The 15,942-nt window shown below is 43.2% G+C and overlaps 1 long non-coding RNA gene across 1 annotated transcript in view; it reads left to right on the top strand.

Annotated features, from left to right (window-relative positions):
• LOC111726208 overlaps positions 1 to 15,942 on the top strand; it is a 62,758-nt gene that overhangs the window by 15,778 nt on the left and 31,038 nt on the right. The window lies entirely within an intron of this gene.

A 15,942-nucleotide genomic window follows, 5' to 3' on the forward strand; every position in this document is an offset into this window, starting at 1 on the left:
GTTGAGGCCTATGCCATACTCTATGTCATAGGAGTAATGGTTCCGTCAGCCATCATGCATTGAGGCCTGTGCCATACTCTATGGGGATGCAGAGGTGGCCCAGATAGAGAAGATGTTACACTTGGAGTTGGGCTTCATATCTGGCATGAATGAACTCCACAGTTAGATGGGCCTGTAACTGTGTTTACTTTCCTCATCTGTCATAGGAGAGCAATAATTGTATGCACTTTTTATAGCAGTGGTTTTTGACTGAGGTGATTTTGGCCTATAGTAGTCATTTGGGAGTGTCAAGAGAACTTTTTTGTCACAACCTCAAAGTGTGAGTGCCACTGGCATTTGGTGGGTCCAGGGATGCAGATAACTGTCCTCTAATGTGCAGGACAGCCCATCCACCCCCAACAAAGAATTATCTGACCCGAAATGTTGATAGTGCTGAAGTTGAGAAACTCCGCCTTGTAGGGCTGTGAAGCTGAAACAACATAATGGATGCAAAGAGTTTGGCATAGTTAGCTGTTACTTAAGGACTGTAAAATCAGCCCTTGAAAGGCCAATCTCAAAAGACTTCATTTCTGCAGCATCTGTGATTCTCCCCAGTGGAAAGCCTTATGCTAAAGATTCCATGCTTTCCTGTTCAGACGTGGTGACAGACTCACTGGAGATTGTTTACGTTACACTGTGTACTGTCATGAGCTGGCGGGGATTTATCAGAGCTGTAAAAGCAATTATTAGTTTTTTAGGGTGTTCCCAGTAAACTTCCTGCTTGCTTAACTAGTTTGTTCTGTGGCGATAATTTTAGTGTACGGGTTTAAATCCTCTGATGGAAAATGTTTTGGTTTGTGAATTCCCAAAATGTGTTTTGATGTGTGGGACATGAGAAGCTTTTGTTTTCACATCAAGAAGGCATACATTTTTCTATCCCTAGACGTAAAACAAAGCCACTTTCCCCGTATTACTACCTTACCTGCCTTTCTGTGGCAGTGGGGTGGAGAGCTGTTGGATTTCCATCTATTGTCTAGTGTGGATTTATACTTGAAATATTTAAATTTTTTTGTAGTTACAAAAGTACTATATGAACCTTATCGAAGATTTAAGTAGTATTGGAAAAGATGCAGAGAAGACACAGAAAGTCATTCCTGATCTCTCACCCGAAGGTATAATTACCACCCTTAGTGTGTCGGTATGATCGCTTCCATTTTTTATATTCATGTATTTTTTCCTCCGTAATTTAAGTATTCTGAGTATATATGTTTATGTCCCACTTTTTTTTTTTTTTTTGAGATAGTGTCTCACCCTGTTGCCTGAGCTCACTGCAACCTCAAACTCCTGGGCCCCATCATCCTCCTGCCTCCTCAGCCTCCCAAAGTGCTAGGATTACAGGTGTGAACCATCATGGCTGGCCATTGTCTCACTGTTTTCAAAATTTTTATTCATTCATTTATTTATTTGAGACACAGTCTCACTCTGTCGCTCTGGGTAGAGTGCTATAGTATCATGGTTCACAGCAATCTCAAACTCTTAGGCGTAAGTGATCCTTTTGTCTCAGCCTCCTGACCAGCCTCCTCTCAGTACCTGCCACAACACCCAGCTGGTTTTTCTGTTTTTAGTGGAGACAGGGTCTCATTCTTGCTCAGGCTGGTCTCCAACTACAGAGCTACCCTTCTCAGCCTCCCAGAGTGCTAGGCTTATAGGCATGAGCCACTCGAGCCAGGCCTCACTGTTTTGTTTTTTTTTTTAACTGACATTGTTTTATTTGCATTTCCTCATGCTACAAAAACATCTGTAGATATTTCTAAAGACTGTAAAAATATTCCATCTGGGGGCGTTTCATGATTTATTTAATACCATTGTGAAGTATATAGCCTATTTTCAACTGTAATGAGCATCTGTGCAGTCAGCAGTTTCCTGTATTGGAAATCATTCTCTTCTTTACAATGGGAGATGAGAAGTGAAATCAAAGAGTCGGGGTGTGTGTGGACATTTGATCCGTGTTACCAGTTGCCCAAAAGCTTCTACTAAGTTTTAGCAGAGCGATGCTCTCATTTTAATAATATTTGATGACTTTTTAGGAGAAAGGGTATTTTGGGTTTTTTTTTTTATATATTTACCATTAATAAAATCAAATGTGTTTACTTGAGTATCTGCTGTATTTCTTCTCACACTGTTCCTATCCTCTACCCTTTTTATTTATTGGGAATTAGTATTTTTCTCATTTGTCATAAGCTCTAGTTCATGTATTTTGGTTATTAATCCTTTATCATAGTTGCTGTAAATATTTTCACCTAGTTTTTTCCCTAATTTATTTGGTTTGTCTTTTAATTTTATTTTTAGTGACATAAGAGGTTTAAAATTTTTAGGTAGTCGAAGAAACAAAAAAGAAAAAGAAAAAAAAATTTTAGGTAGTCTAATCTATTGATGTTCTTTTCCACCTAGGGTCTTCAACTTTTCTCTCTTCTGAAACTAGCCCTTTCTGCTCAGGAAGTCACCATTCTGAATAATTGGTATTTAAAATTATAGTGGGCCTCAAGTGCTTATGCACCCATACGAATTATGGAAAAGCTTTCAGATCTCTGCGTGTGTGTGTGTGTGTGTGCGTGTGTGTGTGTGTGAGAGAGAGAGAGAGAGAGAGAGAATGAGAATGAGAGTAGGGAAGGTTGGTGAGAAAAGATAAAAAAGAAAGCTCTGGTTTTTCCTTTCCTTTCCTTTAGGGTAGAGGTGAGCTTCCTGAAGGCAGGGGGCTGCCGTAGATTCCCAAAGTGGCAGAGAGACTGGCACCAGCAGCTTGCTGAGGACCAGGTGGTTCTGGCCCGCACGAGTTGTGTTAGGTATTTGTTAGTCCCCGAGAAGGCGAACAGAGCAGAGACTGTCTGTTTCTCACCCCTTCCGTTTTGTTCCCTGAGGCTGTAGGCTCTGTAGCTCAGCTTTATCCAGGCTGCTCCTCCCTGCCCCGAGAGTGGACTCCCTGGAGCCCAGAGCCCAGAGCCCTGCTGGAGCCCCCAGGTGCACTGGCCATGCTCACCTTGCACTCTTGCCCTTTCACCAGGGCTTTTATAGATGCTTGTCACCTCAACCTTATGAGTTTAAATACTATTTTCTTCTCCCTTAATTTGAAGGAAACCAGTACTCAATAGAAGCATCATTAAAATCTAGAGCTTCTGACTCCAGGGCAGCTTCTGACTCTCCTCTACTTATGAAACAGTGCCGTGGTTGAAAGTGCTTGTAATTTCTTGGTGGTACTAGTAAGCAGAGGGGAGCAGCAATCGTTTTAGGACTTGGAGTCAGATATATCTGGGATAGAATCTCAATGTAGTAGTATTTTAGCATTGTGATTTTGTTACTTACCTAGCCTGAGTCCTGGTTTTCTCATCTATAAAGTAGAATTAACAAGTAAAAATAAGAAATAATACAAATCAAAGATTAAGTGTAATAACTACATTGTAGTTATTTACATTCTAGCATTTTCATTGTATTAGGTATTATAAGCAATCCAGGTGATTTAAAGTCTAAGAGAGGGCCAGTTGGGGTGGCTTCCACCTGTAATCCTAGCACTGTGGGAGGCTGAGCCGGGTGGATCACCTGAGCTCAGGAGTTCGGGACCAGCCTGAGCAAGAGGGAGACCCTGTCTCTACCAAAATAGAAAAACCAGCCAAGAGTTGTGGGAGATACCTATAGTCCCAGCTACTCAGGAGACTGAGGTAAGAAGATGGCCGGAGCCCAAGAGTTTGAAATTATTGTGAGCTATGACACCACTGGCACTCTACCCAGGGTGACCCAGTGAGACTCTGTCTCAAAATAAATAAATAAATGAAAATGCATAAATTAAGGTATAAGAGAGGCTGTGTGTAGGTTATATGCAAATACATTTTATGTAAGGGACTTGAGCATGTGTGGATTTGGGGGAATAGGAGGGGTATCCTGGAGCCAATTCCCCATGGGTGGACACTGAGGGACCTCGGTATTAGAAAGATTAAATTGAGGTATTATCTGAAGATACCTAACATGGTACCTGACTCATTCATTGTAGGCGTTTTATCATTCTCAAAGCTGAAAATGCTGCTGTTCTTTTTTAGTTGAAAGTTTTAGAATTGCTGGTAAATCTGCTTGGACTTGGGAAAGTTTAGTAAATATTACTTACATTTAAATGCCAGAAACATTTCTTAATCTGACTTTATTTTTTCTGTTCAGTAGATTTTCTTTTCTGTTGGGGTAAGTCATCTGCTTTACCGAAATCCTGCTTAGAATTTCACGATGAATCCCCAGCTTAGGACTGTACCTCATAGGCAAAATAAAACATGTTTTGACTGTGTGTTCATGTAAAAAACACAGACAGCTCTCTTGAAGGGCCACAACCCAGTCGTTCTTTTACACATAGTTGAGATTTTTGGCCTCATTCATGAAGTTGTTACTTGTCCATGCTTTATAAACATTCAGGTAACAGACCAGCCTTTAAAAAAAAAAAAAAAGACTATGGAAAATTACGAAAGAAGATAAGAAAAGTTGCTAAGTAAATTTTCATTTTTCTTGTCATTTAAAAGTTCGGTTAGATTTGATTGGTCCTTTTGCCAGAGCTTATTAACCACATAAAGAGAGCTCCACTAATAATATTAAATCATTTTTGACTAAAGAATTACAACATGAAGTTGTCTTGCCATTTAACTTGCACTGTATGTTAATCCAAGCTTTTCCATTTTAATAAATTGAGCCAAGTAGTTACAAATACTAATTACTATAAATGCTCTAACTTAGAATCCTATTATAATGCAGTGCAATCTTTTTTTCCTATGGATTTAAAGGTAGACTTGCTTTGGGAATGTCTTTCAAATATGTTTTGGACTTTCCTGTTCTTTCATCCCTGAAGGCATGGCTGTGTTTTCCACAATAAATCAACTTTAGTATTGGAATGTGGGAAAGGTTATGTTAATGTGGATGGGGTTTTATTGGGTTAATAACTAACATTCTTGCTCCTATTCTGGGAACTTTAGATCCCTTGCCTTATGTTTTTTTCACTTTACCCCCTTTGGTAGAAACGGAGAGAGACCAGGATGGAAAACACTTTTTAAATATAATTTATATAAAATCATAGATTAGAGTTTTAGTATAGTTCGTGCTGTGTGTATATGCTTCACTTAAACATTGGTACAGTTAAGTATCAGTGATTACTTGGAATTTCTGTGATGACCTGGAATTTCCATGGTAAGTTCCCTTTATGTCTAGAGTTCAAGGGGATCAAAGCGAGTGAACTGTCATGCAGATCTTATGACTACTGTGAACTGACGCAGGACACTGTAAAGTGCCACACTCCGTTTTCTTGGTCAGTAGGAAATTGTTTTCCTAAAATCCCAAGTCTGTTTCTTGATTTCTTCATTTGCAGCCAAAGTGGACGGACAGTGAGGGGCAGAGGTGGTAGTGATGATGGTGAGGAGAGCACGGGCTAATGCAGTTGGTACTGGCTGACTATGAATTGGCAGGATACACAGGTTTAAAGAATATGCAGTGTGATCCTGAGATAGCAATCCAGTTGGGCAGCCCTGTGCTGATCCTTTCAAATCATTTTGGCACCAGTCCTTTGAAACAAAGCCCGGATAGTCCATATGAGAACCCAGCAAGTTTTACTAGGCACAGCTTGTTGCTGGCTGTCTGGCTGATGGAGTAAATAGAGTAATTAGCTCTTATTAGCGCTCCCACAAGCTGTAATGCAACTACCTGAGGCTGAGAGATGCTTGCCTGTATTCCTGAAAGCATGAAATTCCCAACTGATTTCTGCAGTCCAAGCATTTTTGCATTGCAAAAGCAGAATGCCAAGTTGGCAAGAGTAAAACCCTCCAAGTACCTCAAATAACAGTAGGTGAAACCTGTTGACCAGGGATAGAAGGCTTTCCTAGGAACCCTGGCTGTGTCTAGGAAATTGGTGAACTGTTTAAAGCTTTTTCTCCTTTCCCCTTCTTTCTCTGTATATTTGCCTGAATGGAACCCTATTGGGAAAAGATGTGAATGTGGGTAGACCTATGACTTACTCCCCTAAAGCCTCTGGTCAGCTGCGCTGCAGAGGTGGTGATCTGCATCAACAGAGGGATTGCCGGAGTCACTGAGAGAGAGACACCTTTGACAAGGATTTGTCAGGACCTTGTGCTTATGAACTATCTCTCTATAGTATGAAAGTGGAAGTCAGATGATGAGAAGTCAGATCATTAGATAGAATGGACAATATTTGATAGCATAACAAAGTGACTAATCAACATTAAGTTAGAGTATATAATACCTTTCCTTTCCTGTCCTGTCCTGTCCTGTCCTTATAAGAGTCTTACTTTGTTGCCCTTGTTGGAGAGCCGTGGTGTCATAGCTCACAGCAACCTCTAACTCTTGGGCTCACGTGATCCTCTTGCCTCAGCCTCCTGAGTAGCTAGGACTACAGGTGCCCACCACAATGCCCAGCTATTTTTAGACTCGGGGCCTCGCCCTGGCTCAGGCTGGTCTCCAACTCCTGAGCTCAGGCAATCCACCCGCTGGGGCCTCCCAGAGTGCTAGGATTACAGGCGTGAGCCACCGCACCTGGCCAGTACACAGTACTTTAAAGGAATGGAATTGGATTGTTCCTGATGCAAAGTAGTGACAAATGCCTGAGGTAATGGATATCCCAATTACTACCCTGATTTGATTAATTCACATAGTATATCTGTATCAAAATATCATATATACCCTATAAATATATACAACTATTATGTACCCATAACAATTAAAAACAAAAACTTAAAAAAATGCTACATTGTACAATTAAAAGATGGAGATAGAAGGAGGGAACCAAGGTTTAAGAGCTTTGTACAGAAGGCTGGAGAAATATGTCAGCAAATTGCAAATTAGCAGATATTTGTCGGAAAGAACCCTGAACCAAAAGCATGGCAATCTGATCCCTACACTGATGAGTTGCTTAAGCCTGGGCAAGTCACTTAACCAGTTAGATGACTGATATAATAATGCCAGCCCAGCTTGTACAAGAAGGGTTTTCAGGGTCAAATGAGATAATGTGTAAAATGTAGTAAAACGTATGTTTTTTGAGTTGAGTTTTCATGGGGAGTATGTTACCGACATTTTTAAATATTCTGAACCCAGACCTCTAGTAATAAGATACGGACACAGGAGAAGCACCTGCTTCTCCTGTGAATTCCAATTCTGTTTCTGCTGTAATGCCATCCCATGCCCTCGGCTGGACCGGAAGCTGTGTGGACACTGGGCTGTTCCTTGGGGTTTTCTAAAAGATGGAGCTGCCTTCACCGCAAGGCAGTAACAGTAGCTCCCAATTCTGGCTCTGGCGTGTCTGCCATCTGCTTTCTTGAGGATCTAGTAAAAACAGAGAGTCATACATAATCTATCAGCTCCAGGAATGGTTCCCTGTCATTACAAGTTTGGAATGTTATGAATAATGTTTAGGACTCGGTTTCAAACTTAACGTGTGGAGCTGTTCTCCCTGGGTAGTTTGAGGATGAGGACTTGCTAGAAAGTGAGGTTAGAACGCATGTGTCGTGTGGGCAGCCGTACCCTGATGGCAAAGGTGGGGAGCCCCGACTCTGGCCTCCTTTGCTCTGAGACAGTTTGTGATGCCCCATGATGTTGTGACATGCAGATCACTACCCCTGCTAGGCGTCGCTGCCCTTCCTGTCGACTTGTCATACTCCTTGTGTGTGATTTAACTCCTGACCCTGCTGACTGGCCCAGGTGGGTGTTCAGAAAGTGATCCGAGCTGGTTATCAGAAATTCATAGCTTCTTAAACTAAATTGCTGTATGACAAGTATTATTCAAAGACTCTTATCAGCCTTCCTGGGACCTCTCCAGGAGCCTGTGACTTCCTTGGTACAATTTAAAAGACAGTGCTTTGCTTAGGTAATTGCTATTTGTCTTAAGTTAGATTCACCAGAAGCAGACTCTGAGACCAGGAGTTGGGTGCGGAAGGATTTAGGGAGGGGTACTCTCAGGGGACACACCTGTGAGGAAAGAAGGCGGCAGGGCTGGGCAGAGGAGAGGCTGACTGGCAGATGTGGCTGCAACTGACTTGGGAACCTCAACAGCAGATATAAATTCTATGAGGAGCTCAGGAGGGCCTTTCAGTGTTGTCCCCGAATTGAGGCAAAGGACTGGACCTTTGCACTCATCCATCAGCCAGTTGTTGGCAGCTGGCCACCTCTTCTGGGGGCATCACTTTGGGTGAGGCCATGTCCCCCAGATGACTGACCTTCCCATCTGGCCTGGAAAAGAGGGTCTGGGTGCAGCACTATAGCAGCCACTAGACTGTCCCCAAGAATCTGACCTCTGAAAAAGAAGCAAACACCAGGCAGCACCAAGCCCAACATGGGGTAAGCCCCTTTGTCTACACACTTAGAAAGTTTGGATCCCTTAGCAAAACTGAACGAAGATTTTATAACCCCTTTGTTAACTGTTAAACAAACATCTCCAGCTTCTTGGAAGTTTATGAGATCCTTGGATAATATTCACACTTATTTATGGTGTAGCAGGGCTTAACTTCTGTATTTGTGAAATGGCTGATCTATAATTGAGAAATTTTCCGCAAGCATGAGTTACTGCACATTCAGAATACTTATCTGAACATGTAGTCATGTTCAGAATACATACATAATGCGGTTGTTTCTGGGGCACTTAACTTAGGTTGAATTTTATACGTGGATCACCACAGCAAAGGCAAGCAGACAAGGAAGGCATGTAGACTGTCAAACCTAGAACCTGTTAGGGGACCTTGGGGTGGAGGGCAAATAAAGGTAGGAGATTATATCTTCTGTTAAGGTTCCCAAGTCACCCGATATGACTTTTTTTAAGACAGAGTCATCCTTTGTCACCCTTGATAGAGTGCCGTGGCATCAACCACAAACTCTTGGGCTTAAGTGATTCTCTGGCTTCAGCCTCCCCAGTAGCTGGGACTACAGGCACCCAGCACAATGCTTAGCTATTTTTGTGTTGCAGTTGTCATTGTTGTTTAGCAGGCCCAGGCCGGGTTAGAACCCTCCAGCCCCAGTGTATGTGGCTGGTGCCCTTACCACTGAGCTATGGGTGCCCAGCCACCTATATGATATTTTAGTCATGGTTGAGGATGATTTAAGAGTTAAATTAAATTGCAAAGGATAAGTCAGTGTGCTTTGAAAAAAGAAATGAATCAGTTTTCTGGCATTTCTAAAAGCTGTTTGCACTGAGCAAATGTCTGGAACCGTCTGGCATGGTTTGTGGTATAAGTCGGATGAGTAGATGAGGCCAAAGTTATACATAATCTCTTTCTCACTGCACATTTTCATATCTGCGAAAGTTAACATGGTTCTCCTTCTAATAAGTGCAGGAAGCCACAGCTTCTGCTCACTCATTGTCTCAATACTCTGTGGCGTGGGGACTGCAGGTGGGGAAACCCGATGATTAGGCCGTGGCCCAGGGCGAAGGTGACGGCGTATGTGTGTTCTTGCCCCTGGACTTCTCAACTGAGCGAGTCTCCTCAGCTCCTGGTATTCTTTGCCTTGATCTGCATTGCCACCTGGGAGCTCTTTCATGCCAAGTCCTGGAAGATGTTACTACCCTTTTTCCATTGAGTGTAGTGGAAAGATAAATAGGTCACCGTTCCTTACTCAGAAACCAAACAGAATCAAGCTACCATGGTGACGGGTTCTGTATAAAAACACCCACCTCTGAACCCCTTGAAGGAGTGTGTGATGTGGTCAGTGTGTGAAGTAGATGATCTGCCAGCTACTTTATTGTGCTGGCTAGGAGCAGGAGGTGGTGTCAAATAAAAAGCTTCCAAGGCTTCCTCAGATGAGAAGGAAATTAATGTAGCAGAGTGATTCTGCTGTGCGGGAAATACTGCAGGTGAGACTCAAATGGGTGCACTGTTTTTTCTGGATCTCTTGACACGGATGCTCTTTCTTGGTGTGATCCTTAGAATCTTCAGTGAGCTGAGGAGGCAAGGAACAGAGGTTTTCAGTTGGTGCAAGCCTTTCTCTCACATCTCCGTCTTTTGGACATGCCTGTGCACGTGCCTTTATCATTGGCATTCCAGAGGCAGGATCATTACCTTTTGTGTAGTTCACATGAGGAATCTGCAGCTAGGACTTTTCACTGTGACTCATGTCTGCAGAGGATGAATAAAGAAGAGTTTCTTGGCCAGGAAATGTGTCTGTGCAGAGAGAGATAACTGGTATTGGGAGAGAAACTTTTGAAGAACTAAGACTACACATCAAAACAGGAGGAAAGAGGTCTATCGGGAAAAGGAAGGACCAGAAGTGATCCTCAGGGTGTGACCTGGAGATGTGGGAAATAAGAGCAAGAGAAATGGGAAAAGGTCAAATTAAAACCATAGCTGGTTGGCTCGGCGCCTGTAGCTCAGCGGCTCGGGGGCCAGCCACATACACCGGAGCTGGCGAGTTCGAACCCAGCCTAGTCCTGCCAAACAACAATGACAATTACAACCAAAAAATACCTGGGCATTATGGCGGGTGCCTGTAGTCCCAGTTACTTGGGAGGCTGAGGCAAGAGAATTGCTTAAGCCCAAGAATTTGAGGTTGCTGTGAGGTTTCTGCTGAGGCTGAGCTCAGGTCCAAGTTTGGCTGGTGTAGCACAGGAGTTTGTGCAAAGGTGCTTTTTGCAAATTCAGTTACAACTCTTGGCACAAAACATTAACAGTTCTGAGTGCTTACTTCATTATGTGCCACTAAACTTTAAAAAAAAAAAACACCTTCTAAGGTCCAGCTTTTAAGTCACACCCAGCACTCTACCCCGGGTGACACAGTGAGACTCTGTCTCAAAAAAAAACCAAAAACAAAAACAAAAAAACATAGCCAGTTAGGACTGGCCAGAGTTCCTAGGAAAGGGGCAGTTCCAACTGGGCCTTGGAAGCCCCCTGATGCACTCACTCATTCAGAAGGGCCCTGCCCTTCCACCCGCCCCACCTTGACCCCACTCACCTGTGGTGGGAGAGGCTGACACACTCCCCAGGGAGGATGCTGTTTGGGTGTGTTGAAGGTGAGACCTTGAAGTGTGGGAGAACTTTGCCTCCCTCCTAAGCTGAAGTTGCATGACCTTGAGAATCATGACATGGTGGTTAAAGACACAGGCTTCAGAGCCAGGCAGCTAGGGTGACTTTAATGCTGGACCTCACAAAGTGGGTTTTTTTTGTTTGTTTGTTTTGTTTTTTTTTGAGACAGAGTCTAACTTTATCACCCTCAGTAGAATGCTATGACTTTATAGCTCATAGAATGCTGTGGCTTCACAGCTCACGGCAACCTCCAACTTCTGGGCTTAGGAGATTCTCTTGCCTCAGCCTCCCCAGTAGCTGGGGCTACAGGCACCCACCATGACCCCTGGCTATTTTTTTTTTTGTTGCAATGTGGCCGGGGCCGGGATTGAACCTGCCACCCTTGGTATATGAGGCCGGTGCCCTACTCACTGAGCCACAGGCACAACCCAACCAAGGAGGTTTTTAAAAAAGAGTTTAGTGGCGCATAATGAAGTAAACACTCAGAACTGTTAATGTTTTGTGCCAAGAGTTGTAACTGAATTTGTAAAAAGCACCTTTCTACATACTCCCATGCTGCACCAGCCAAACTTGGACCTGAGCTCAGCCTCAGCAGAAAGCTGGACTGTATAAAATAGCCCCAAGTGGGAGCTGGGCGATAATCCAAGGTCCTGGGTGGGGGGTGCTTGAAGCAGCTGCAGGTCCTTCCAGAGGGCTCTGGGTGCCATACGTTGTCCCTGCAGGGAGTTCTGTATTTAATGTCCCCGATCTTTTCTGTAAGGTGCTTGAGCTGGGATGTCTGCAAGCTAACATTTGTTAACCTAGAATGGATTCAGGAACTATTTTAAAATTTACATGGATAGTGGGTTGCTGTGTTAAATACGTGTAAATATTCCCTCAGCTCCTAAGCATTTCCTGCGCATATACACAAGAGACTGGACCCATAAGAGTACAAAATTCAGTTGTGTTAGGGGGCTATATGGTTATGGTATTGTGCTTTACTGGAAATCTAAGAGAGGTAGATAATGTTGCCAATTCTACAGAGATTAAATAACTTGTCCAAGTTCAAATAAATGTACCCTGTTGCATTGATTTTAAGCCACCATTAATTGTAAGACATTTCAATACTGGAGATGCTGAAATGTGAAAAAATAAACCTTTTTATCCAGAGCCTGGATTCTATCCCATTCTTGTCTGATTTCAAAGCTTGTAAGCTTTCTCCCCATCACACACAGGGCTTGCTGTCTGTCTAATCAGTGAACATAGAACAAGCACAGATAAGAAGACAACTACCAACAGGTATAAGACTTGAAAAAGAGGCAGTGATGATAGCTGGTGTTCACTGGCTACTTTCTATGTGGCAATGCTGTCCTATCTATAAGAACATTTCAAATTTTTATAATTACTGTGAGATGGGTGCTATTGGCATCTTATCTCTTTTCCAAACAAGGCAACTGAGGTAGGTACAGTTATTTCCATTTTCAAATGAGAAAACTGACACACACACTAGCTGTGTGACCTTGGGAGGATCTGGCTCAGTGTTCTCTAGGAGAACCGGCTTGTGGGGAGTCAGGAAGGACTCTGAAAGGGGGCGGTGTTGACACTGAGATGGCAAAGTGCAGCTCTCCATCCCCAGCCACGGTGCTGCTAAAAATAATCGTGGTTGCCTTAGACTTCTGCTGGTGCCACATCTCCAAACCTGGCATTAACTAGGAGGAGTTGTTTTTATTTACACTTTGTGTCGTTTCCACTTCCCAAGAGCAGCTGACATGGTTTTAGAGGAACGTTGTCAATTAGTTGTTTGAGAACCAGGAGGATGGCTGCATAAAAGGTCTTGGGAATCCAAAACATAGACAAATTTGTTACTTGATACCATTGTATAATGTAAGTCACCTGTGAATGAACAGGCAGGTAACGTTTCTATAACTGTTATGCTAGGTCGTGCTGTCTTGGGCCTTGGGAGAGCCCCATCTGTGCCCATGTGCTGGCCAGCCAAAGTCAATCTCTTGGCTTTTCAAGTTTCTCTAATTAACGGAATTAATGATTTTTGTCTTGAGTTGATTGCTAAGGGAGGAAAAGATGCTGCATTAAGCTGCTATCTTGAAATACGGTAGAATGTTTACAGATGGGCGGATTTCTGTTATTAAAAATAAACCTTGACGGACTCTGGTCCATGAGTAGCTAGAGATATTAGAAGATGCTAAAAGAGTCTTCAGAACACCAAATCACAATTTTCTGAGTACAAAATTGTGTTCTCGGAGTAGGTATATGTCCCCTTAGGAACCTCTGATCCCCAGTTTCTTCATTTTGGTGAGGTGGATTTGATACTCTCACACTTCTTGGGCTCTAAAATGCTTTTGACCCAAACATTTGTAAGCAGCTGTAACACAGGATTTGGTCTGATTTATTCTCCAGGGTGACTGCTGAAGAGTAAATGTTCTTTTCTTCTAAGACTAGATGTTGAATTCCTTGGCATCTGAGTTCTGAAATGGATGCTACACATGCGTGCACACATAAACACATGTAGTGCCAAAAAAACTATACACATTTTAAGAAGGGAAAAACCGCATTAAACTTGAAATAGTCAATATATGCCTGTAACAAAAGATGAATACAAGTCAGGTTTGAGCAGCAGTCAGATGCAACTGGAGTATTATAGTTTTAATCTAGTTTTCTCCTTTCTTAAAATGTGTAATGTTTTTGGCACCCTCTCTTTGTGTATGTGTATGTATACACGTATGTATATATTTTTGGAGGCAGGGTCTCTCTCTGTAACCCAGGTTAGAGTGCAGGGGCATCATCACAGTTCACTGCAACCTCAAACTCCTAGACAGAGATATTAGAACACACCAAAAAGCTCAAGCAATCCTCCTGTCTCACCCTCCCGAGTAGCTGGGACTATAGGCATGCACCACTATGCCTGGCTCATTTTTTTCTATTTTTAGTAGAGACAGGATCTTACGCTTGCTCAGGCTGGTCTTGAGCTCCTGAGCTCAAATGATCCTCCCACCTTGACCTCCCAAAGTGCTAGAATTACAGGTATGAGCCTTGGCACCTGGCCAGGATGGGATATTTTAAATTCTGATGGTCTGCATGTCACATTCTATGGGGAAAGTATTGTGGACGTTTTTCCACCACGTCTTTGGAGAGAGACTTATTAATGAAAAGAATTGAGTTGTAGCGGGTTTGGGAGTCACAGTGCCTTTTTGCTGTAGTAATCCCTGGCACCCCACCTCCCACCCCGCAGAGCCACACCGTCCAGCTGAGTTGTTCTGAACTGCAGTTAGGAATGCTGACATCTTGTAGAGGTTTGTTGGAGGGATGCCTAGATTGGAGAACAATTGTTTGGGTTACTTTGAGGCAGGCCCAGCTGCAATAGAACATTGGGGGTGGGATGGAGAGAAAAACATACTTACCTTCAGACCTCTGTACCAGAGGTGGAATTCTAATTTTGATTTCCAATCCAGGTTTCTTAGGGGAAAAAGGCTTTCTCTCTTCTGATTCAAGGCTGTTTGATAACTCTGAACTCTGCTCATTTGAACTTATATTAAAGAGAACAATTATTCAGTAATACTTTGCCATGGTGAGGAAGACTATTCAAGGCCTTTATATACCATGTAAGAAACCATGGCAATGGGATTTTGCAGTACAGGAGAGAACTTGGGCTCAACTCCAAATACAGGTTGGACAAGAAGGAATTTAGAGCCAAGGAGCAGAGTGGTTGGTGGTAGGAGTGTCAGTGGATACAAAATTATTAAGAGGAAACTTCAGGGGTAAGGAAGATTCTGGATAAAATGACCTAATAGAATTCTTGTTGAAGATAGACTGGGGTGAGCAGACATCACTTAGGGGGGTGGAAGGATGAGGAATTTGGATCAGTTATCAAGGCAGGAGGGTTCTTGCTAAACTGGTTTATCAGAGTTCTTGCTGCAACTGGATTTTACAAAAATGTGCACAGATGGGCCTAGCCTATGAGAGTGTTGAGGAACCTGACTAAACAAAGTTTGACCAAGTGAAGAACCTTTGCCACTGAACTTGTTTTGTAACTCTGATGACCCTGGTCACCAACCCAGGTGTGGGGAGAGGGGAGGGGGAGTGAGGGGTGATTGAAAATAAAGATGAACTCAGGCTTATGATGATATGAAGAGTGTGAATCTACAAGTCTGATCTCTCCCACGGCCCTGAGTGATGCTTCCTATGTCACCACTCTGTCCAGCTGGGCCGGGGATGGCACTCATCAGTGCTCTGGATGAATGTGGTGTTACGTCCTGCTGGGTTGGTTCTTCTACAGATCCAACATCCGGCTTACTGGCAGGTTGGTCCCCACTGCTCCTTAACTGTCCAGAGGCTCGAGGCCATTAGTTGCCTTGCTGGATAACTGTGTACCATGTGTGAATTGATTTCATGAATTGACCTGCAGAAACCAAGAGTGCCCAGTGCAGCTTTCTCTCTGAATGGTATGATACGCTATCTGGCCCATGTTAGGAAAGATCCTGGTGCTTGATAACTTCTCCTTCAGCAGCCTTGTGGTTATGTGGCTAACCCTCGAGGGCAGTAATTGTCAACCAGTGTGCCAGGGCATGTGCCACCCACCAGAGGATTTTAGGTGATCATTAATGAAAGATCATTAATGAAATCAGTTTCAAAAGAAGTTCAAAGCACAGGAAGTATATTCTTTGTTTTATTCCTTTTTTTGGATCAATGTAAAGCGTGTCGTGGAAGTTTAACTATAGGTTCAAGTGTGCTGTGAGATTAAAAAAAGGTTGAGGGCCAGACGCAATAGCTTGTGCCTATAATCCTAGCATTCTGGGAGGCCCAGGAGGGTGGATTGCTTGAGCTCAGGAATTCAAGACCAGACTGAGCAAGAGTGAGACCCTGTCTCTAAAAATATTCAGGTGTTGTGGCAGGCGCCTGTAGTCCCAGCTACTTGGGAGGCTGAGGCAAGAGG

The sequence above is a fragment of the Otolemur garnettii genome, unplaced genomic scaffold (assembly GCF_000181295.1).
Source record: "Otolemur garnettii isolate 467f Iridium unplaced genomic scaffold, OtoGar3 scaffold00057, whole genome shotgun sequence".
NCBI classification, from domain to species: Eukaryota; Metazoa; Chordata; class Mammalia; order Primates; family Galagidae; genus Otolemur; species Otolemur garnettii.